Here is a 25,183-nt window from a genome sequence, read left to right as displayed (position 1 = left end):
CCTCGGACCAATGTAAATGTATAGCACCCCTAATGAATTTATACTTTGTATATATAAAAATGTATTTATTTTTATATAGCCCTGCTCTCATATATATTAAAGGCCTTGTTATTCAACCCCCAATTAAATTATATACAGCTCCCATATACAGATCCCCTCCAGCTTAGTAATATACTGTATCCCATATACAGCCCCCCAGCTTGGTAATATACTGTATCCCATATACAGCCCCCCAGCTTAGTAATATACTGTATCCTATAGACAGCCTCCCAGCTTAGTAATATACTGTACCCATATACAGCCCTCCAAGCTTAGTAATATACTGTATCCCATATACAGCCCCCCAGCTTAGTAATATACTGTATCCCATATACATCCCCCCAGCTTAGTAATATACTGTATCCCATATACAGCCCTCCCAGCTTAGTAATATACTGTACCCCATATACAACCCGCACCTTAGTAATATACTGTATCCCATATACAGCCCCCCAGCTTAGTAATATACTGTATCCCATATACAGCCCCCCAGCTTAGTAATATACTGTATCCCATATACAGCCCTCCCAGCTTAGTAATATACTGTACCCCATATACATCCCCCCACCTTAGTAATATACTGTATCCCATATACAGCCGCCAGCTTAGTAATATACTGTATCCCATATACATCCCCCCCATCTTAGTAATATACTGTATCCCATATACAGCCCTCCCAGCTTAGTAATATACCGTACCCCATATACATCCCCCCACCTTAGTAATATACTGTATCCCATATACAGCCCCCCAGCTTAGTAATATACTGTATCCCATATACAGCCCCCCAGCTTAGTAATATACTGTATCCCATATACAGCCCCCCAGGTTAGTAGTATACTGTATTCCATATATGGCCCCTCAGCTTAGTAATATACTGTATCCCATATACAGCCCTCCCAGCTTAGTAATATACTGTACCCCATATACAGCCCTCCCAGCTTAGTAATATACTGTACACCATATACAGCCCTCCCAGCTTAATAATATACTGTATCACATATACAGCCCCCTCCCAGCTTAATAATATACTGTATCCCATATACAGCCCCCCAGCTTAGTAATATAATGTATCCCATATACAGCCCCCCAGCTTAGTTATATACTGTATCCCATATACAGCCCCCTCCCAGCTTACTAATATACTGTATCCCATATACAGCCCCCCCAGCTTAGTAATATACTGTATCCCATATACAGCCCCCCCAGCTTAGTAATATACTGTATCCCATATACAGCCCCCAGCTTAGTAATATACTGTATCCCATATACATCCCCCCCAGCTTAGTAATATACTGTATCCCATATACAGCCCCCCAGCTTAGTCATATACTGTACCCCATATACATCCCCCCCAGCTTAGTAATATACTGTATCCCATATACATCCCCCCAGCTTAGTAATATACTGTATCCCATATACATCCCCCCCAGCTTAGTAATATACTGTATCCCATATACAGCCCCCCAGCTTAGTAATGTACCGCTTACCATATGCAGCGCCCCAGCTTACTAATATACTGTATCCCATATACATCCCCCCAGCTTAGTAATATACTGTATCCCATATACAGCCCTCCCAGCTTAGTAATATACTGTACCCCATATACATCCCCCCACCTTAGTAATGTACTGTATCCCATATACAGCCGCCAGCTTAGTAATATACTGTATCCCATATTCATCCCCCCAGCTTAGTAATATACTGTTTCCCATATACAGCCCTCCCAGCTTAGTAATATACTGTACCCCATATACATCCCCCCACCTTAGTAATATACTGTATCCCATATACAGCCCCCCAGCTTAGTGATATACTGTATCCCATATACAGCCCCCAGCTTAGTAATATACTGTATCCCATATACATCCCCCCAGCTTAGTAGTATACTGTATTCCATATACGGCCCCCTCAGCTTAGTAATATACTGTACCCCATATACAGCCCCCAGCTTAATAATATCCTGTATCCCATATACAGCGCCCCGGCTTAGTAATATACTGTATCCCATATACAGCCCTCCCAGCTTAGTAATATACTGTACCCCATATACAGCCCTCTCCCAGCTTAGTAATATACTGTATCCCATATACATCCCCCCAGCTTAGTAATATACTGTATCCCATATACATCCCCCCCAGCTTAGTAATATACTGTATCCCATATACAGCCCCCCAGCTTAGTAATGTACTGTATCCCATATACAGCCCTCCTAGCTTAGTAATATACTGTATCCCATATACAACCCTCTCAGCTTAATAATATACTGTATCCCATATACAGCCCCCTCCCAGCTTAGTAATATACTGTATCCCATATACAGCCCCCCCCCAGCTTAATAATATACTGTATCCCATATACAGCCCCCTCCCAGCTTAGTAATATACTGTATCCCATATACAGCCCCCCCCAGCTTAGTAATATACTGTATCCAATATACAGCCCCCCCAGCTTAGTAATATACTGTATCCCATATACAGCCCCCCAGCTTAGTAATATACTGTATCCCATATACATCCCCCCCAGCTTAGTAATATACTGTATCCCATATACAGCCCCCCAGCTTAGTAATATACTGTATCCAATATAGAGCCCCCCAGCTTAGTAATATACTGTATCCCATATAGAGCCCCCAGCTTAGTAATATACTGTACCCCATATACAGCCCCCCAACTTAGTAATATACTGTATCCCATATACAGACCCCCCTGCTTAGTAATATATGTATGGCATATACAGCCCCCAGCTTAGTAATATACTGTATCCCATATACAGCCCCCAGCTTAGTAATATACCGTATCCCATATACAGATCCCCCCTGCTTAGTAATATACTGTATCCCATATACAACCCTCCCAGCTTAATAATACACTGTATCCCATATACAGCCTCCCAGCTTAATAATATACTGTATCCCTTATAAAGCCCCCCAGCTTAGTAATATACTGTATCCCATATAAAGCGCCCCAGTTTAGTAATGTACCGCTTACTAAATGCAGTGCACCAGCTTAGTAATATACTGTATCCCATATACAGCCCCCATCTTAGTAATATACTGTATCCCATATACAGCCCCCCAGCTTAGTAATATACTGTATCCCATATAAAGCGCCCCAGCTTAGTAATGTACCGCTTACCAAATGCAGTGCACCAGCTTAGTAATATACTGTATCCCTTATACAGCCCCCCAGCTTAGTAATATACTGTACCCCTTATACAGTCCCCCAACTTACAAATATACTTTTTTATACCCCCCTATCCCGTTATATTAGTATTCCTCCATTATATATATGGCCACATTTAATTTAAAAGTATATATGAAAAATTATAAAACTTATACTTACCTCGAGGCAGGGTGCCCCCATGGCGCACGGCTCCTGTCTTCACGTGGCTTTTCTGGCAGCCACGGCTCCGCTTAGAGACACAGGTGGCGTGATGTCATCAGCCACAGCCTGTGTCACTGCATAGTACGAACCGATGCCAGCACCCTTAATGGCGCTGGGTCACTCCCCATGTGAATCGCACGTGTGACTAAAAGAGACAGGTGCGATTTATCTGGTGGGCGATTCTGGCTCCAACGGGCGACTGAATCATCTACTTTAGAGCGGCAACATGCCGCTCTTAAGGGGCTCCGCATTCTACCGCCTGAGGCGAGACTTTCTGTAAAATCTCTGTAAAATCACCTTGGCTTCTGAAGCCGCCACTATGTGTAGGAGGTGTGTACAGCCAGCTGTAACCAAATATAGCGCAGAATGGGTTTATGGGTGCAAAATTAGTGAGGTGGCAGATACATTTTTACTATTTCTTGGGGATAGTTGAGGAGGTGAGTGGAATACCATCATATGATGACATATACTCCCCCATTGCACAAGTGTTTTGACCATTTAACCAAATTAAGTGTATCACATGGCAGTTCAGAACTTCCCATAAAACTTTGTGGGTCTGTATGTTATTCTTTCATGATAAGCATGCTGAGAGCACCAGAAATGCCTAGACTTTAGGCATTTAGTCGTGGATTAAATAATAAAAAAAAGCTTACCTGGTTTGAAGAAGAATCTGGATCCTTAGTAAATGCATTAGTAAATGATCTTTACATAGGTAATTATTTTTAATAACATCCATTTGAAGAAATGTATGTATCTGGCAGATGAATTAAATTAAATGGCAATGCCCGGATGAGAATACTCCTGTAGGAAGAGTTTGGTCTGGTGACTTATATTAAGGTGCATTCCCAGAACATAGATGTGGGCAGGATCTTATGAGTTTTGTCTAGAGTATTCAAAACTGTGACGTGTGAAAGGTCAGGAAAGGTGTGTTGCCATCTAGTGAGAGCTGTGTCCATGTTAGCATAATCAATAGGAACATGCAGTCTCTCGTAGTTCCAAGATATGAGGCCCTTATGAGGTCATGAGGGGTCGTCCCTGAGATCCGAAGACGTTCCATTCCAAGTCCGTCAGTTTTTAGAGGACAGCGCAAAGGGTAAGTGGGAATTTAGTGCGGAGTGCCTAAAGGATAAGCAGTCACTTGCTCTGGACATGTGCCATGTAAGGAAAAAGGGTAGGTTGCTCCATCCTGAAAGCAAGAGTTGGCGAGCAATAGGAGATGCAAATAGTAATAGTAATAGCTGGAGACCCTAATTCCTAGAGTTAATAAGTAAAGGGTTGTCCCTAGGTGGGAGTGATTGGTGTGATTGATGTAGGAGTGCCCATATACATGGGCGCAACTACAGCGGTAGCAGCCATAGTAACCGCTATGGGGCCCACAGTGTCAGGGGGCCCCGTCATCCGAACTGACACAATAAAGAATAGAGGATGTGCACCATTATATCTATATTGTACTGCACATGTCCAGCATAATATGTATATAAAATATACTGTGATGTATATATGGTGTATACACTGTGGGGCAAATTTACTTACCCGGTCCATTCGCGTTCCAGCGGCGGCTTCTCCGCTCTGGATTCGGGTCCGGCCGGGATTTAATAAGGTAGTTCTTCCGCCGTCCACCAGGTGGCGCTGCTGCGCTGAAAGTAAACTCATCGCGCCGGAATGCACCGAGCTGGACCAGGTGAAGGTAAGCGGTCCTTATGCGACACATTTTCGGTTTTTAAATGCGGCGGTTTTTCCGAATACGTCGGGTTTTCGTTCGGCCACGCCCCCCGATTTCCGTCGCGCGCATGCCAGCGCCGATGCGCCACAATCCGATCGCGTGCGCCAAAATCCCGGGGCAATTTAAGTACAAGCGGCGCAAAACGGAAATATTCGGGTAACACGTCGGGAAAACGCGAATCGGGCCCTTAATAAATGACCCCCTGTATGTCAGTATTGCATATGACACTGTATGTATGTGTATATGCACACAAGTGTATTTATATGTGATTGTAACTCCCATGTGTGAATATACTAATATGTATATTTTTTAAGTGGGAAGAGGGGCCCCATGCAGTAGCCTGCCAGGGGCCCCTCTCTCTCCTAGTTACGCCACTGCCCGCATACCATAACCCCACTCCATCCTCCACCAAAACCTCCCCTTTATTTAACCACATAATACTCAGACACAAGATTAAGTTAACTCTGTGGTATGACTATGAGTCGGCCAAAGCTTTATTAAATACTTTTTAAACATAACTTCTATTGAGTAGTAACTGAAGAATTTTAAGATACAACATGGGCATGTGTACGCTGGCCTAGTTAAATGGCATGTAGGTCAAAACCCAATAAAAAAGACTGCCAGCTGTGATAAATCATACAAAATACAATATATGAGAGGTAGGATGGGAAGATTCCCGGAAAGAGGGTGAGCACAGGCGGGAACCATGTATAAGTACCCCTTAAGGCCAGCTTCCATATATGACTTCCCCCAAGCACGTTGCCCACGTCGGACCCTAAATTAACCAACGACAACCCTTTTAAAGGGGAAGGGCTCATCTCCACAGACACACAGTAACCCAACGGATATTCGCCTACGGCTATGAAGAGGGCCTGCAATGACAATGTGGGAATAAATGAGCCGTCTATGTAGGGTCTGTATAAAGGGAAATGGGGCCAATCATGTATCAGCCTAAGCTGGTGACAATTTGATGTTCTGGAAGTTAATGCCTCGGTTCATCCTGTCTATCCATGGTCTCTTGTTATACCAAATGAACTTCTGATAGAGAAAATTGATTTTTCTCTCCTCTCTCGGTTTCATGCCTAAGGGGAGGAGGGCCATGAGTGCTATTTTAGCTACATCTATCCTAGGTCACATTATAAAGCCTTAGGTACCAGAGAGACACCGAATTCCCATACAAGCTCAAACCTTCTGCTTCCAGCATTAAATATGTATTGTTTTTATATTAGCAGATCCTGCGCTCACAGAAGGCCCCTGTTGCTGTATTGTTTGTGTATGAGATAAAATGCTGCATATCCGTGAATAGAAATGTTGTACCATGTGCCTGCCAGTATCTCCTGTGATTCATAGGAAACATCAGATTTGATAGGAAACAGGACAAAATACATAAAATTCGGTACAATTAAAGGAACTCAGTAAAGCAAATAACGAAAAAGCAGCTGTGCAACATCAACAATAACTCCTCTCTGTGTGACGTCTCCCAGTCATAACAAATTTATATCTGCACTACACCTATTACTGCCACCTAGTGATATACAATGGCATTACTCATTCCCTGCATATGTAAAATGAATAATACATAGATAAAGAGAGTGAGTGCTGCGTGGACTCTGGTTTGGAAGTGGGTGTACTTTTAAAATCATGCCATTGGGCCATATGGGTTCTACAAGAGCCCCTCCCATACTGTAGAATCACAGGATGCTACACTGTCTCTCCCTTCCCCTACTCCTACAGATGGTAATAAGATCTGTAAAGTTCTGTATAGTATAACATTACTGATGGATTTGTGGAAGCTGGAGGAATAAGGGGAGAAATGGCTACTAAAGTTTAATGCAGATAAATGAAAAGTTATGCACTAGGCCAAGGAAACAAAAAATACAATTATGTTCTAAACAGTCAATTTCTTGGTAAAACAGCAGCTGAAAAAGACTTGGGGGAATAGGTGAACATTAAACTCTGTTAAAATTATGGGATGTATCAAGAGAGGAATGGATTCTCATGATAAGGACATAGTTTTGCCCTTATACAATTCACTGGTCAGACCACACATGGAATATTGTGTACAGTTTTGGGCACTAGTGTATAAAAAGGATATAATAGAGCTGGAATGGGTGCAGAGGAGAGCAACCATGATTATTAGGGGAATGGGGGGACTAGAATACAATGATAGATTCCTAAACTTGGGGTTATTCAGCTTAGAAAAAAGATGGTCTACCATCGGTATGACTTAAACACAGACTCTGTGTTGTTGCCATTTGATCTCATAATAGTTTAAAAACTAAACAATATAACAATATAAAATTATAACTAAAGGGAAACAGTAAATAAAAAGGTGAATTCTTTTTTTTAAATTTAATTATTTTTTACAATATCTTGTAAAATAGTCGATTAGAACGCACAATGTACAATTAGTATAAGAGTCCCAGCTGAGTCTGTGAATTGGCCCCTTGCCTTTGCAGCCTTCTTTATTGTAATACTATTTTAATTACAATTCAATACTGAATAATACTTGTAATCTGCGCTATGGCGGCGCATAATGTACGGCCGCTGTGTTCTGGCTTAGACACAGCGTTTCCTACTTTACCGTATTTTGTGCAGGAAAGAAAATCGTTAACAATTTGATCTGGAGTTGTCTGTGCAAGTTTTACAATAAATAAAAAAAGCAATAAAACATATTCAAAGACATTTAGCATTTGTTCAGCTCTTTTCTTTGTCCTGAAATTGATCAGAAATTTTAGCACAGGCGAACATTACATCCGTCATCTTAGAAGAAGCGCTGAATAATAGTTATGTACGGTATTAGAAAATTCTTTTAAAATTCATGGATTTATTATGTTAACCCCTTAACGCCGAAGCCACTTTTCACCGCCCTGACACATTTTTTCAAATCTGCCCTGGTTCACTATAAATGGTTATAACTGTTTTCTCATGACACTTTGTACTTCATGTAAGTTGAAAAATTTTGGTGTATGTTTTGCATTTATTTATGAGAAAATCAGATATTTGGTGAAAATTTGGAAAAATTCTCGATTTTCGAACTTCAAAATGTTCTTCTTTTTCCACACATAACCACAGTCATAACAGCAAAAAAACTTAATAACTAACATTCACCAAATGTTTACTTTATGTGGACATGTTTTTTTAGGCATACTCTTATTTTTGTAGGATGTTATGGGTCTTTGAACGCCGCGGGGGAGGGGGAAGGTAGTGGTGTCCGATACTTGTCAAATGTCCCTTGCACGCAGCAGTCAGCCTGATCGCGGCGTGTCAAGGGTTAACACCCGCGATCAGAGAAATCTCTGATCGCGGGTGTTAGAGGCGGGTGTCGGCTATAATATATGATGCAAGTTCTCTCATCCTGTGCAAGATAAAGGTCATGCTTGTGTACAGGTAGCCTAAGCCTAAGTGGAAAGCTACCAGTGAATATAGTTTCTTTTACATCTAGTCCACTGCACCTGTAAGGCCAGCCTGGAAAGAAAGGGCTAACACCTTGGCATTGTAAGTGCTGGGGTCCCTGTTGTGGATTAAGTGTGCTAAGACCTATACCAGCATCTATATAAGTTCTGCCCTAGTACACATATTCTCCACACTATGATCTGTGCAAATAAAATGGGGTACGTCGGTTACTGATGCTGTTATAGCTAATATATTAACTATAGTTTTATACATTTATTAAGAATTAATTAACAAAAGTAAAGAACAATTTACTAATACAACCAATTGTATACTATTCTGTACATTATTACTGCACATATCCTTAATTCCCACTATTTAAGAGTGTCATCTGGAAACGGAAGTGGCTCTAATGATCTAAAAATAATAAAAAATGTATATTATTACCTCTTGTCCAATGAGGTTTTTCCGGGTACCTGACACCCCTTGTTATTATACAGAAGCTCAGTGGTGATGTGTCGACAGCACACATCTGCTACAGCCTGCGGCTGCAACCTATTAAAAAACAATTAAACAATTAAAAAATTCCTATCTTTAAAAAATATCAAAGCATTTAAAAGTGTTGTCAGCAATAATAGTTACTATTAACAATAATTCCCAACTCTGGCGCTGTTGCTACACATTTGGGACACCTATGTGGCTCATTGACTGTAATATCTGTCATCCTCTCTGTGTAATGCGGCTGAGGATGGGCTGACTACTATCCTGGTGTTTTTCTTGAACATTGTAGTGTGAACACAGGTTAAGGCTTCCTAAACTATTTAGATTGATTCACACCACATCTGTCTCTTTCCTGCAGCTAAGCTTTGGCTCCTTGATAGTTAACCCGCTGTGATTGACTTCACCTCACACTAATCACATTGCTCTCTGTGTTTTCCTCATCTCCGAGGGGTCTGAGATCGCATAAGAATCCTGCTCTCTCTTCTCACCCTGGCTATTATTCTGACCTTTGTTTTCCTAGTATCCTGACTTTTGACTTGTGTTCAGACTATTCTACTGTCTTGTGATTTTGTGCTGAGTTCACCCTCTCCATTGTGATCAGACTCTGGCAACCATTCTTATCTTTTTAGACTTTCATGTCTTTATCTCCATGTTTTGCACTTTGGCATAGGTAGGGATGGTCTTCTTGTTTTCTACCCACAGCCTAGGATGGATTGGGCAGTTAGAACAGACAGCTGGCAAGGGGTTTAGTCTAAGGATCCCCCTGTCAGGGGGCCGCCATTCGTCCCAGCATACCGTACCACATTTACTTTCTTCCCTAACTCCAATGGCAATCTCTAACTGATGAAGCTCAATGTTTCAGAGTGAAACTTTTGATGTATCTATATGTTGAATATCTTGCAAATAACTGTGAAAATAAATCAGAATATAATTAAATTATGCATATTGAGTGCCAAGTTTAATCTATTTAAAACAACATGGAGACTGCCTTAAACAAAATTAGAAAATAAACAAAACCAAGATAACTGTAACTTCAACAATTTTTATTTTTGTGTGTGGAAGTAAAGTTGCTTTGTAAAACCAGACAGTGTGACTGATGCTCCAAAGTCTGCTGTATATTACTTTGAGTCTATCTGCCAAACCCCTCTCTATTTGTCATGTTATGTTCCTCACTCTCATTGCTTTCTGAAGAGTGATGTGCTCGGCTGATTAATTTCCCCTAAAACTTTGTATAATTACAGGAAAGATACGAGCGTCTATTTAATTACAATCCCGTCATGAAAGGAACACTTCAATAAGAAAGCTTACTTTTATGGGGTTAGACACAAACTCCCTGCCATTAAAATGAGTTTTCAAAGCAACAAACTAAGGAACAGCTTCTTTGTTGGATAGCCCTATCCAAAAATGTTAAACTATGCCAATATTTTGTTTGAGGGGGCCCACTATTAAATATTTGCAGTGATAGAAGTAGAAGAGATAGAAGTTCAAAAACACAGATTTGTTTATAGCATGTAACCATTGAAACGCATAGGTCTTCGCTGGAGATGGACACACCATAGACATTTTTAATATAACAAGCTTCTCTTTTATAATTTAGATTTAATGAAGCAATAGAAGTTGATACACTTTGGGTCCAATGATTAAAGATCTATTAGTATGGTTTTAAGTGTTATCCATTTTTATTTTACACCATGCTTGAAAAAGTTGGAAACACCGAAACGTCGAATCCTTGAAATAAAGATCACCCTGACTTGATTCACAAATTGGAGTGCTGCTGCCTTTCCTGAAACTATCTATCTATCAATCATTCGATCTACTATCTTCCTTCTATTGTGTCTATCTCTCATATCTATCTATCTTCTATCATTTATCTAGCCATCTATATATAATCTATTTTATATTTATGCATCTATACATCTATCGTCTTTCATATTTATCTTCTATCATCAATCTACTTATCATCTGTCTATCTCCTATAAAATTCCCCTACAGTCCCATATTACTGATTGCCTTACCTTACTACTGTGTGTAAACTACAAATGGTTATTATTGTGCAGGGCTAAATGAGCCTCTTACTGGATGTGACTGCTCATAAAATAGTTTTATGTTGTATACTTTTGGTTTTGGCTATGGTTCCACTTTGTCTAACACTGTTCCTTTCTGAGACTAAAGGTCAGTAAACTACCAGCTTTCAGAGAGCTTTACCAGAGTACACAGTGGGCAGAGATGTCTGTTTGTAACTAGGGGTTGTCCGTAAGACATGTGTTCTTAAGTCAGTGACTACCTGTAGGTGTAGGTCAAGAGAAGACATCCTAAATATGGACGCCACAACAGACACTGAAAATTTGTACAGAACCAGATAGCCTAAATAGAGACCCCATACAATTACACACGGCAAATCTTCTTTTTACTCTCTCCTCCTCCTGGAAACTTATCAATCTTTTGATCCAAAGGTCCTTCCACATTAGCAGGTCCTGCAATCACTGTACAATTACACCCTCAAATCCCAGTTGTGAGGTGGCATCTATAGTCATTGCCTAACCTTTTTCCTAGTCCTGCTCTTCTTTTCAGAAGACCTTCTTTAACAGCTGAATTTTGTGTTATAGATCATTGCCCCAGCTGCTGCAGAACATCTTAATACACCCTATAAATTCTGCAGGCCTTCTTTAAATAATAATGATGGGGTCTCTTATGCTTTAACATCTACTCACTAAATCGATGTTCTCCAGCAGATGAGAAATGTGCTCGTACCCCTTTACTACAGGTTATTAAAAATACAACAAATTACATAAATATCACAAGTCCATGTACTGGAAAAATGTATGAAATATGGCTTAATTTACACACACTGAGCATAAATGTGGTAATTTGAAGATGATTATACATACGAGGTTGTGATAATTACAATTTTACATGCACAATCCTGGCTCAGAGTAATGTGACGCTCTTGTTACAGCCAGATGTTACTGAAGCACAGCAAGTGAACAAGCAAATCCCACTGGAAATATGGAAGACATGAGTACAGCGCTGCAGGATTATATTCTATCAGCAAAGGGGAAAGCAAATATTTTCTAGGTCATTTCATAATTGTGGATAAATCCATTGCTGTTTGCCTAGGACTAAAGTAAACCACAGGAGACATCGGTCATGTAGGACTCAGGTCTAAACCATTTTATTTTAGACTTGAGTCAATAGATCATTGATTGTTTTTTAAAATGTAGCATAACTTAAAGGGATTGCTGGGTGGACAACCCCTAGAAAACCCCTTGGAAGACCAGGTAAGGTAAGATAAAAAAAAGCTCTTGGGGATCATCGAAGTACCCAGGGAATCCTATGAGCTACAACTAATTATGACTAATCACTGGCCTTAGTGACGTCACTACTGAGTGTAACACTTCTAGCTCTTGTTACGCCACAGTGGTCATGTGATCGTCAGACATTTTCAGTCCAGCTGGGACTGTGTACTTGTAGAGTACAGGTTGTACTGAGGGAACAGGGAACCAATTCAGAGTGAGCCTTTTCTTTTGCACTCCCCCTGCTCCAAAGTTCCCTTTTAAGAAAGGTTTCACATTTTGGAAATGGTAGAATAAAAATGTCAGCCTGGCTTGGTTTTTGTGGGACAAGGCAAATGTTTTAGTATAACTATTTAGGGATACATATTAATATTAACTTTTGTTTGTCATTTTGTACATCTGTTTTTCCTCTTTGGAGCCATTCTGTTTTGTGCATGTTTATAATTTGACAGCATAGAATTGAAAGGAAATGTAGATAAATGTAATGTTATGCACTTACAAAAAGTACAATTATGTTCTAAACAGTCAATTCCTTAGTAAAACTGCAGCTGAAAAAGACTTGGGGATATTGGTGGATAGTTAATTTTACTGACCAGAGCCAGGCAGCTGCTGCTAAAGCAAATAAAATTATGGGAGGTGTCAAGAGAGGAAAGATTCTCTTAAGGACATAGTTTTGCCCTTATACAAATCCCTGGTCAGACCACACATGGAATATTGTGTACAGTTTTGGGCACCGTTGTAGAAAAAAAACATAGATGAACTGGAACGGGTGCAGAGGAGAGCAACCAGGATTATTAGGGGAATGGGAGGACTAGAATACAATGACAGATTTCAAAAATTGTGATTATTCAGTTTTGAAAAGAGACGACTGAGGGGAGACCTCATTACATTGTACAAATACCTGAACGGACAGTACAAGGATCTCTCCTAAGATCTTTTTATACCTAGGCCTGTGACCAAGACAATGGGGCATCCTCTAAGCTTCGTGCGCCGATATTCACCAGGTGTCGCTGCTGTGCCGAGGTCCGCTGGAGTTCACCTGCTTTTTTCTGGTGTATGTGAGTGCTTGATCTTGCGACACAAATGGCTTTTTAAATTCCGCAGTTTTTCCGAATCCTTCGGGTTGTCCGGTGGCCACGCCCCCCCGATTTCTGTTGCGCGAAAGTCGGCGCGATTGCGCCAAAAATCTATCGCGTGCGCCACAATTCCGTGAAATACAGCGCAAAGCGGAAATATTCGGGAAAAACCTGACGGATTCGCGGCTGCGGACCCTTAGTAAATGTGCCCCAATGTGTCGAAATGCGTGGATATGAGACGCTTAGCTGTGCATTCCTATGTGTGTTACTTTATATATGGAGAATAAACAGAAGAACTTTTAAAGCCTATCTGTGTCGTGCTGGACTAATGGATATATTCCTTGCAAGTGTTCACTTTGGGTCAGGCTCTGGATCTGTCCGTGTGCACCACTAGAGGCTGTGGAGGATCCTGCTTGGGTGAGAGCCGGGCGTGGATGCACATGCTGCCTTTCTTTTACAAAAATATCACGGGTTATGGGGAAAAACACTTGTTTAATTCTTAAAGGTTGGCCTTTTTTTTTCCAGCCTTATATACCATGAAACTATGTCACCATAAAAATCAAGCATTGCTAAAACAGGGTCACTTAATTATAGATCTAGGCACTTTGATTGTGGTAATCTACATGTATGTGTTGTCCATGGCCTCTTTCCTTTGAAAATCAACTTTTAAAATGATGTAAATGAGACTGAAGGGTCACTGGGGTGGTTCCCAGAGCCCCACTATGCTGCATAGGTTAGAGTGTGCAAAGAGCACTTCCTCTTCCCACTGTTCACTGGACTGTGCTTAACTCATTGATCAGTGGGGGTCTCAGTGATGGGACCCCAACAGATCACAAGAACGGGGTACCCATGAGTCCAATGTATCCTTGTCACCCCTGCTACTTGGGCCATCTCGGTGGTGCTATGAGGGGCGCGATGGGGGTATATAGGACCCCATCGGACCCCCATTCTAGTTGCAGTGGTTGTCATATTATCACAGTTCTCTGAGTGAAATGCAAGTTCTTGTTTCACAAGTAAGAGGCCTTTCCAACCTTCTTGTTGCTCCTTCTTCTTCAGCTTTCTCCTTGATATAGGGCTACAACCAGTATATGAACACTAATCTGCTAATTTCGATAGCTCAAAACTAGTTTAACTTGTAACTTTTGTCACACACAAGAACGGAAAATTACCCTAGACGGGCACAAATGACCAATCTCGGCTCAAGGACACCAAAGTCACAACATAAAATGCTAATTTAAGTAATATATTAGAGTGGAAATGAGTGCTAATATAAGTGCAGCATTATTTCTGTCTGTGCACACAGTCCTCTTATTATCCTGTAAGCCAGGGTACAGCGAGTGACATGTTTATGGCCAGGGTGAAGCACATATGTATTGGCACCCCTGTGCTCAGAGGATCAGTGCAATGTCGGCAATTAGGCTGCACGGCTCAGAATAAATTGCAGTGATTACCCGACTGTCAGGATGCATTAGGACAGATAATGTTATTTAGTACCTATGATATTTTATACTGTTCCCTTGGAGGCTCTAGCTCCTCATAGGTGACAGACGATGTCACTTGTAATTCACATCTCTTAATAACACTTTATTTTAACCTCGTTTTAAGTCAAATTCCCTCTTACTGAGCACAGTAATGACATTAAATGTGTAGGAGAAAGCAAATAAGACCCTTGTAATAGGCACCTGTTACAGATGAGATGGACTGGTATGGACATGGTGCCACCACCTTGTCCCATTCACCCTAGATTGAAGGGATTGTTTACTATTATTACAAACTTTAAGGCAATGACTGTAATAAAACAGAACTGATTACAACCGGCAGCAGAAACCAGATGAGACCTGAGAATAATAGAAGTATTGATTATGAAGACAGGCCAAAATGGCAGTCAGAAATCACTGTAGGACAGCCACAACCATAAGCAACCTACATTGTAAAATTGCAAGCAAGCCAAGATGGTGGTCATAAATTGCTATATGTAAACCATGCATATATTAGAATTAAGATGTCATTTATGAAAACCAAGATGGCAGTCACATACAACACTAAGAGACCAAGATGGAAACTCTTGATAACAGTAGGCAAACAAAAATGGCTGCCACCAACAATCATAGGCAACCCAATTCAAAGCCAATTGGAAATAAACAATGTTTATAGTATAAAACAAACTGTGAGGTAAAAATCCAACATGGCAGTCACTGAAAATGGAATCGAAAGGAAAGCCAAACGCTGCTCTTCACAAAGTGATATTTACAAACAGCCGAAGATCACGGATACTATTCTGACCCTATACATTTTAAAAATGTAAGCCTTGTGGCTGATTTTGGAGGGACCACCAACCATTTCATATGAATAGCAGTCTTCCAGCTAATTCCAATGACAGATGATGGAAAAAGTTCAGGCACCAGTCAATGTTTTTGTTCTCTGGGAGATGTTTCACTGTGTCCCTCATATTATTAATAATAATAATAATCTTTATTTATATAGCGCCATCAAATTCCAAAGCGCTTTACAAATCATAAGGAACATATACAACTAAAATAAGACATTAAAGAGTACAAACTGTCATATGGAACAATAGGAGTGAGGTACCTGCTCACAGGAGCTTACAGTCTATGAGGATGAGGGGAATGACACAAGAGCTAACAGTCAATGAGGATGAGGGGGTGACACAAGAGCTTACAGTCTATGAGGATGAGGGGATGACACAAGAGCTTACAGTCTATAAGTATGAGGGGATGACACAAGAGCTTACAGTCTATAAGGATGAGGGGTGACACAAGAGCTTACAGTCTATGAGGATGAGGGGTGACACAAGAGCTTACAGTCTATGAGGATGACGGGGTGACACAAGAGATAACAGTCTATGAGGATGAGGGGGTGACACAAGAGCTTACAGTCTATGAGGAGGAGGGGGACACAAGAGCTTACAGTCTACGAGGATGAGGAGGTGACACAAGAGCTTACAGTCTATGAGGATGAGGGGCTGACACAAGAGCTTACAGTCTATGAGGATGAGGGGCTGACACAAGAGCTTAGAGTCTATAAGGATGAGGGGGTGACACAAGAGCTTAGAGTCTATGGGGATGAGGGGTGACACAAGAGCTTACAGTCTATGAGGATGAGGGGGGACACAAGAGCTTACAGTCTATGAGGATGAGGGGATGACACAAGAGCTTACAGTCTATGAGGAGGAGCGGGGACACAAGAGCTTACAGACTATGAGGATGGGGGGGAGACACAAGAGCTTACAGTCTATGAGGATGAGGGGATGACACAAGAGCTTACAGTCTATGAGGAGGAGCGGGGACACAAGAGCTTACAGTATATGAAGATGAGGGGGTTAAACAAGAGCTAACAGTCTATGAGGATGAGGGGGTAACACAAGCTTACAGTCTATGAGGATGAGGGGGTGACACAAGAGCTTACAGTCTATGAGAATGAGGGAGTGACACAAGAGCTTACAGTTTATGAGGATGAGGGGGTGACACAAGAGCTTACAGTTTATGAGGATGAGGGGGTGACACAAGAGCTTACAGTTTATGAGGATGAGGGGGTGACAAGAGAGGTATAAGAGCTTGTATAATGGTCCAGCCATTCTTTATAAGGGAACATTATAAAATAATTTAATAAATAAAAATTCTGCCGCCATCTTATATACAAGGTCCAATGTGAAAGTGACTGCAGAGAAGCCTGGAGCTTGGTATATATCTGGTGTTTGCCGGATCACCCCCACGAGGACATTGGCTGGATAAGTAAAGAAGAGTTGACATTTCATGCACATAGCGAGTGTGATAGGTTTGCTCACCATTGTTACTCCAGAAATGTTTAGGGACAATTATCAATTGTAAGCAAAGATGATAGAAATAATAGCTCTGTTTTGAACCAGGTTAGTATCTGGTATTTGATTAGAGTAGAATGTTTGTTTGGTGACTTGAAGCTCATAGTATTTAACATGCTCCATTAATAATGCTGCTAACTTGTGAGTGTGGTGGGAGAGGGCGGTTTAGTCCCCAGACGTATAGGAGATTGGTACAACTGCTGCCATAGCACCCTATATAGCCATTTCACATCTATAATTGATTAATGTAATTTGTCACCTATCACAATACAACCTTTAGTCATTGTAATGAAGGTCTTCGGATCCATTGGATTTCTGAAGATGTTGCTTAGGGCTACATCTTGTTTGGTAGACAGCATTTAGGCACCTTGGTAAACATGTAGTGAGTCAGGAAGGGCAGAGGACAAGTTGAGGTGGTCAAAGCAGGAAAGCAAGTGGGGAGAAAATGGTAAAAACTAAAAGTTCTCGCTCAGGTAATAAAAAATGGAAGAAGGGTCCTCATGAAGTCTATGCCATGTGGAGATTGGCTGTAGATCAGTTGCATTGCCACAAACTAGTCCTTAATGAACAGAAAGTCAGTATATGTGAACTATAGATGACAGCGATGAACCCTGAAGACCCACAGGAGGCATCTAAACCAAGAGGCTAAGCGTAAAAGGCTGGCCCAGAATGCTGGGCATGGGGGCACCACTGCAGATGAGAAACGTGGACAGTGGCTTCCAAGTGAATGGAGCATAAAAACAATTTCACCATCAGCAGGGTGTTTTTCTAACTGGATAAGTTTTTATAGGAGACTGAACATGATAAATAGTAAATATCTTCACTCTATCATAGGGAACAATATACAACCCCCATGTTTTATTCATACAGCATCTGCTTTGCTATGACTAGTTTTATCCTAGTATGATATGATCATTCTCAGTTCGGAGATGCGTCTCCCCATTCACCCCCCACTCCCCCATCCCATAATCTGTGAGTTGAAACAAAATTCTTTATGTGTTATTACTACATATATTGTATATTTATTCATGGCACAGCACTGAGGTCAGTTTTGTTTGACCTGCATAGCAGATAGAGAAATTATTTATTTTGTGAATTACATACAGCAGCTGAACAGAAAGCTGCACGAGCATTATACAACATGGCCGGCACCATAAACATTTCATATGTAGTGAAAAATTACCTCTTCATCCTATTCAGTTAAAACTACTTTTTTGTATCATAAAAAGGGGAAACGGAGATGCACAGATATTAGCAGTCCAGATTTCTAGTGTCTCCCTATAGCAGCATAATACAGAGACAAGTCATGTACCTTGTGCTAGCCATAGGTTGTATGAAGCCCTGTATGGCATCTTTCTTTTGATGCACCTGATTTTTCCGAAGTAAAAGGCGGTTGCTTTTTAAGCATGTTAAAGGGGTTGTAGCAGGTCTGAGGAGTCTGACCTCTTAGGTTCCCACCGATCATGAGAACAGAGGTCGCATAAGTACTAAAGGAGCTTCAGAAATTGCAGCTTCTGTAATTAAAGGGCACCTGTCACCAAGGACCTCATTTTTCATTAAAGACAGATTGTAAAAGCCCATGACACCTGCAGTGCAAATATGCCTTTCTGCCTTTTCTAAGCATTTTAAATTACAATATAATTGTGTGTTATAACTTTCTCTTGCATCCTGACAAAATCCTGGGGTAGTCACAGAGGCTGGACTTTGGTTTGGATGCATTTCAAAAAACAACATGTGACTTGTCTGAGCTGCAGGCTGTCTCCATGTTTGTGCTCCTGTACAGCTTGTCCCTCCCCCACTGATGTCAGGCTGACCAGGCTGTGACCTCTGAGAAGGAGCAGGAGGTGGAGCTAGACAGGAGCACAAAGCTGGGGGCCAAGCTCTGAGGAGTGAGTAATAGACAAGTCACATGTTGTTTTTTTAAATGCATCCAAACCAAAGCCCAGCCCCTGTGACTACCCCAGGATTTTGTCAGGATGCAAGAGTAAGTTATAACACACAATTATATTTTAATGCAAATGCTTAGAAAAAGCAGAAAGGCAGATTTGCACTGCAGGTGTCATGGGCTTTTACAATCTGTCTTTAGGGAAAAATGAGGTCCCTGGTGACAGGTTCCCTTTAATGAGAACTTGACCCCTCATCTCATCATTGCCCTGGAGGTTGGACCTTCAACCATCAGATTAGAAGCAAAAGACTGCGATCCAGCACTCCAACGAATAGTGAAATAAAGTTCTTAAAGGGGTGTTCCCATTTCAGCAAATAATCGCAATGGTTCGCATAATGAAAAGTTATACTGTTTTCTAATATACTTATTGTATCGATTCTTCACGGTTTTCTAGATCTCTGTTTGCTCTCCTTCTATAGAAAACTTCTATGTTTACTTCCAGTGGACAGAAATCTGACCATGGTCACACAGGTGCACGGCTCGTTATATCACAGTGCTGATTACTCTCTGTGATGTAACGAGCCGTGCACCTGCGTGACCATGGTCAGATTTACAGTAAACATAGAAGCTTTCTATAGAAGGACAGCAAGCAGAGACTTAAAAAACCATAAGGTATCAATACAAAAATTATATTAGATACAGATAATAACATTAATTTGCCAAAATGGGAATACCCCTATAAGGACTTTATTTCACTATTTGTTGGAGTGCTGGATCGCAATCTTTTTCTTCTACTTTGGAACCTGCTTTGGGGCGTAAGTCTGTGCCACCTTCGGATGTGGAAGGATCAGGTGAGCTGAGAATATGGATTTGCTTCAACCATCAGATTATTACAATATGGTATAACTACTAAGAGGGGGCATATATTTTGAGACTCTACCAAGGAGATTTGGAAAGAGATGAAGAGAGGAGGAATTTGATTTCCTACTAGATAATTTCTGCGACATATGGTAGCCTTTATTCATTTTTTTATCATCTATACCATGAATGGGAAATTTATTGGTAGGCCAACCCCTTTTAATTATCTTCCGGTGAGTCTTATGTTCCTATTCATAACCTCGCTCATAAAATAACCAATTCATCAGTTTTTGTGATAATGCATGGACCACATACTCCAGCTTCTTGCAGCTATATTTAATCTATAATTAGATACCATTGGAGCGTGAAACGTGTTTTTATACCCTGCAGTATGATGGTAATTCTGCAGTCTATTCCTTCTTCTGCCTCAATGCTTCAATAAACTTGAGTTTTACAGCATTAGCTTTATGCGCCAATTTACTCGGGTTTCTTTTTTCAGATTGTCGGACAGGGTAGTGTCTGAACAATATAACTTTCAGAGAGGCTTACAATAACTTTCTGTAATATGGGTAAAGTAGGTAGTAGTAGGTACATGTAGTAAAAATATAAAATTGATGTTAAAGGTAATCTATAATCAAAATCCATCATGATAAACCAGGGACACTCACTCATAGATCCAGGTATCGTGACTGAGATAATCTTCCTAAATTTGTTATCCATGGCCTCCTTCCTTCTAAAATCAACTTTTATAATTATTATAATGAGCCAGAAGGCCTATGGGGTGCGTTATCAGAGCCCCTATGCTGTAGCTTCACAGGCTGTTACACTTCTCTCCTAGCACAGTGTAAGATTACAGCAGGCAGAGGGAGGGGAAGTGCCAAAAGAGCATGGGGTAGGATGAGACAAGGTAATAGTGATTTTAGAAGAAGATATAAGATGATTAGCACAGTCACAGTGTCTGGATCTATGAGTAAGTGCCCCTGATTTATCATGAAGAATTTTGATGGTAGATTTGGGTAGATTTAGTAATCTCTTTACAGAAATCAACAATATGATAATCTTTTAAGAAAGTATAAATGATCTACTTATATTAGTATTATAATAGGGCCTCCCTATTGAGAAGTATATTTATATACTGACACATGTGGGTTACAATCAAACACATTTATACACTCATATATACACACATTTATTTACTTATATGCATACACATACAGTATATACTCACCACATACAGTATATACACACCACATACAACATAAACATACATACAATATATACACACCACATATACACACATACATACAGTACAATATACACCCATTTACTTATATACATACACATACAGTATATACACAACACATACAGTATAAGCATACATACAGTATATACACTCCACGTATACACACATACAAACAGTATATACACACCGCATATACATACAGTATATACACACCACATATACACACACATGCATACAGTACCATATACACCCATGCAGCATACACATCTCGCATACGCCAGCGTATTATAGCCCCGCTGCTGCAAGTTCGCAGCCTGATACATCAAGAGGCTTCCGCGTAGAAAAAAACCCCGCAGCCGGCGACTTTTAACGTATGAAAAGTCGCCGTCAGCAGCAAGTGCGCAGGTGCGGGGACAGTAACGCCCCTCCGCTCAGCCGGCCACGTCCCACTGGCGTGAAGGTGGTGGAACAGGGCAAATAATCGCAAAAGCTAGCAATAAGCTAGCATTTGCGATTATTTCAGGGCCTCTGCGCCACTGGCGTTACGCAGAGGTCCTGATAGATATCCCCCATAGAGTATATACACATCATATCCAAACACAAACAGCAAATACACACAATACCATATACAGACATACAGTTGCAGCACTGGGGACCTGGGTTCTAGTCCCACCGAGGTCAACATCTGAAAAGAGTTTGTATGTTCTCTCTGTGTTTGCGTGGGTTTCCTTCGGGTCTTCTGGTTTCCTCCCACACTCCAAAACATACTGGTAGGTGATTAGATTGTGAGCCCCATGGGGACAGAGACTGATTTGGCAAGTTCTGTGCAGCGCACAGACATACACCATATACACCAGATGCCAGGGCCCCCTGACAATGTGGACCCCATAGCGGCTGCTATGGCTTCTACCCCTGTAGTTACGCCCCTGCTGCTCTCTCTGGCTGTAGTATGCTATGAGCACTAAAAGTAAAGGGGTTAATCTTCACTGTTAGAGCTGTTTAAACACACACAGGGAGATTAGATGTGAGCTCATGCAGCCTCCATAGACACACACTGTACAGGCTGGAATACGCATCTCTATGGGAGGTATAAACTGTATGTTTTTATTACAAACATAGCAGAATGCCCTGATTTATCAGTGAGGGTGCTGGATCTCTGCTTGATGTCATTCCACATGAAGCTTCATTGTTTACTTCCTGGGGTTAGAAAACCGTCTCAGGTGCTCAGCTCTGATTACTCACTAATATATATAAAGCACCATGCACCTGTGTGACACCACATGACCAGGGGCCAATGTCTATCCACTGGAAGTAAACACTGAAGATTTCTATAGACTGAGAGAAAGCAGAAATTAAGAAAACGGTGAGGAAATGATACAGAATGTATATTGAAACATTATATAACTTTTACTTACACAAACAAAACAAATATCAATTATTTGCTGAAAGTAGACAACCCTTTTAACTTTAACCTGAATTAAAGTTAATTGTTTAAGCATCTTTCAGATTAACCCTGACTTTAGTAGGCTCTGATAAAATATTTTAGTGTTACTTCATATGCTGTTACATTGGAGCGCTAGTAGTCATGTTTCCTAGATTGTCATCCACACTCTCATTCTGGATTGATAACATCTCACTAATCTCTTCCTCTGCCCAGGCTGCTCGGGGTTAACATTGCAATCAGTTTTCTCATCTAATCTTCCCAGTCCCATTTTCACTACCTCTCGCCCCCACCGACATAAATCATCTCCTGTATACATTACGGCAACACACATGTGTGCAGCCTATAGCGCAGGACACAACCCCATCATCACTTCATAGCGAGGATCTTCTTCTTGTAATAGAACAGGCTATATTTCACTTATTTCTCAACTAACGGCTTAGGCTGATGTGTCGGCCAGTTATTAAAATTATGATTAACAAAGCCGAATCTTTAATGGATATTAAAATTCATCACGCTTGAATTATGAATGACTGCATAAATTGTCATTGGCATTAGAAGCATGCATGCATTCAGATGTATAATAATTGAGATTGTTGTATAGCTGCTGGAACAGTATTCACCATTGACGTAATTCCTATTAAACAATATAGAAAAGGCGCTGGTTGTCATAACACTCTTCATCAAGCAGGGTCTTGTTAACTCATATGTATATGCTTAGGGCATACTGGGAAATCAATTAATGTTCGGATATGCATATAAATTATTCAGCGTCTTCCATGTAAATACATTATGTCTATATTAATACAAATGTTTGTATCCCGTGTGTAAATTCAGTGTAATGAAGTGATACGGTATTAATATTGCTAGCAACAGAATAAAAAAAAATGTCTGATGATTTATTATCCACCCAAAAAAACTAATAATTCTGTATAGTTATCAATGCCTGGGAATCAGGGCAAACATCATTGTATGGGTTATACCATGAAGGTTAAAAGAAAAGGCTATCATTTTGGAATGGGACCCCTTATACCTTAGAAAATATACATATTTCCATACTCAAACATATGAGTTACAATCACACTCCTTTATACACTCATATATACATATATTTATATACTTATATACATACAAATGCAGACTATAAACTCCATATGCACACATACAGCATAGACATACATAGAGTATACACACACACCACATACAGAATATACATAAACCACATACAGTACCATACAGACCTTTGCAGCATATGCATATATAGCAAATACACACATACATACAGTACTATACATAGACATACAGCATATAGACACACGTACAGTATATACACACCACACATACACAGCGTATACACACCCAATACCACAGATCTCGGGGCCCCCCGACACTGTGGGCCCCATAGTGGTTGCTATAGCTGCTACTCCTGTAGTTACAACCCTGTCTGTTGTGTCCTCCATGCCTAAATTATTCCTTACACTTCCGTGTGTCTAAATGCAACACTTCCCAGAAGGATTGCTAGGAGTGGTATTGTGGTATGTATCAGGCTTCTCTGCTTGCAATATCCCAAGCTGCAACGTGTGCGTTTCTGTGCCACCAGCACACAACTGCGATTCATCAGAGGTGCCTACAAAGATTACTGTTAAGCTTCACGCCCCAGCTCATTGATGGAAGATATTTGTGCATTGCAAGCTATTGTCATTCATCTACATTCCCTAAGTTACTTATTTCTAGTCACTCGGCTTAGAACATTGTCCAACACATTTCAGGTTACCCACCCTTAGCCATTGCCTTTGAAGACTGTATAGCTTTACTTAAAGGTGCTACAAAATGTGGCACAACCTAATTTAAAGTATGCAAATGAGCCTGTGGGGCTCCAGGCTCCATATATGTTAACCTATCGAACCTGGAGCCCCTGAGGCTCATTTGCATGCAAGCTTTCATCCTGGTGGTAAATGTCCTTTAAAAATATTTTAAAAACAGACTGTCTATAATGAATGGTTGTGAGGACCTTAAGCTGCATCCACCGTATAACACTTTTTAAGGTATTACTCCATTAATCCCAGAATTAGCATATTTCTGTCCCCAATATGCTAATGAGGCTTTCTATTGTGTGCTGGGTGGTTCCAAACCAGGACATCTCTTTTGATAGTGGAGGCCCTAATTAGCATATTATGGTCCAAATTTAACAAAAATTGTATGATACCTTTAGGTTTGTGCTTAGAGAAGGCACTAAATGGATCAACCACTTTTTGAGTACTGTAAATACAATTATTAAAGGTACGCTGCATTGAAATTGATTTAACTAAATCAGATTTTTACAGCATATCAGTTTTGCCTGTAATGTTCATATACATTAGGTCTTTCACAGGATTTTCCAAAATAAATTTTCATGTTCTAGTATAATTTAAGTTTTTTTGCAGAGTTTAACTCATCAGCACCAAGTACTTATCTTCAGATAATAAACTGTCCCAAGAGTCACATTTATCGAGTACCCTATTAGCAAA

Source organism: Engystomops pustulosus, chromosome 6 (assembly GCF_040894005.1).
Source record: "Engystomops pustulosus chromosome 6, aEngPut4.maternal, whole genome shotgun sequence".
NCBI classification, from domain to species: domain Eukaryota; kingdom Metazoa; phylum Chordata; class Amphibia; order Anura; family Leptodactylidae; genus Engystomops; species Engystomops pustulosus.
The sequence above is the reverse complement of the archived record's forward strand: the minus strand, read 5'-3'. Positions refer to the sequence as shown.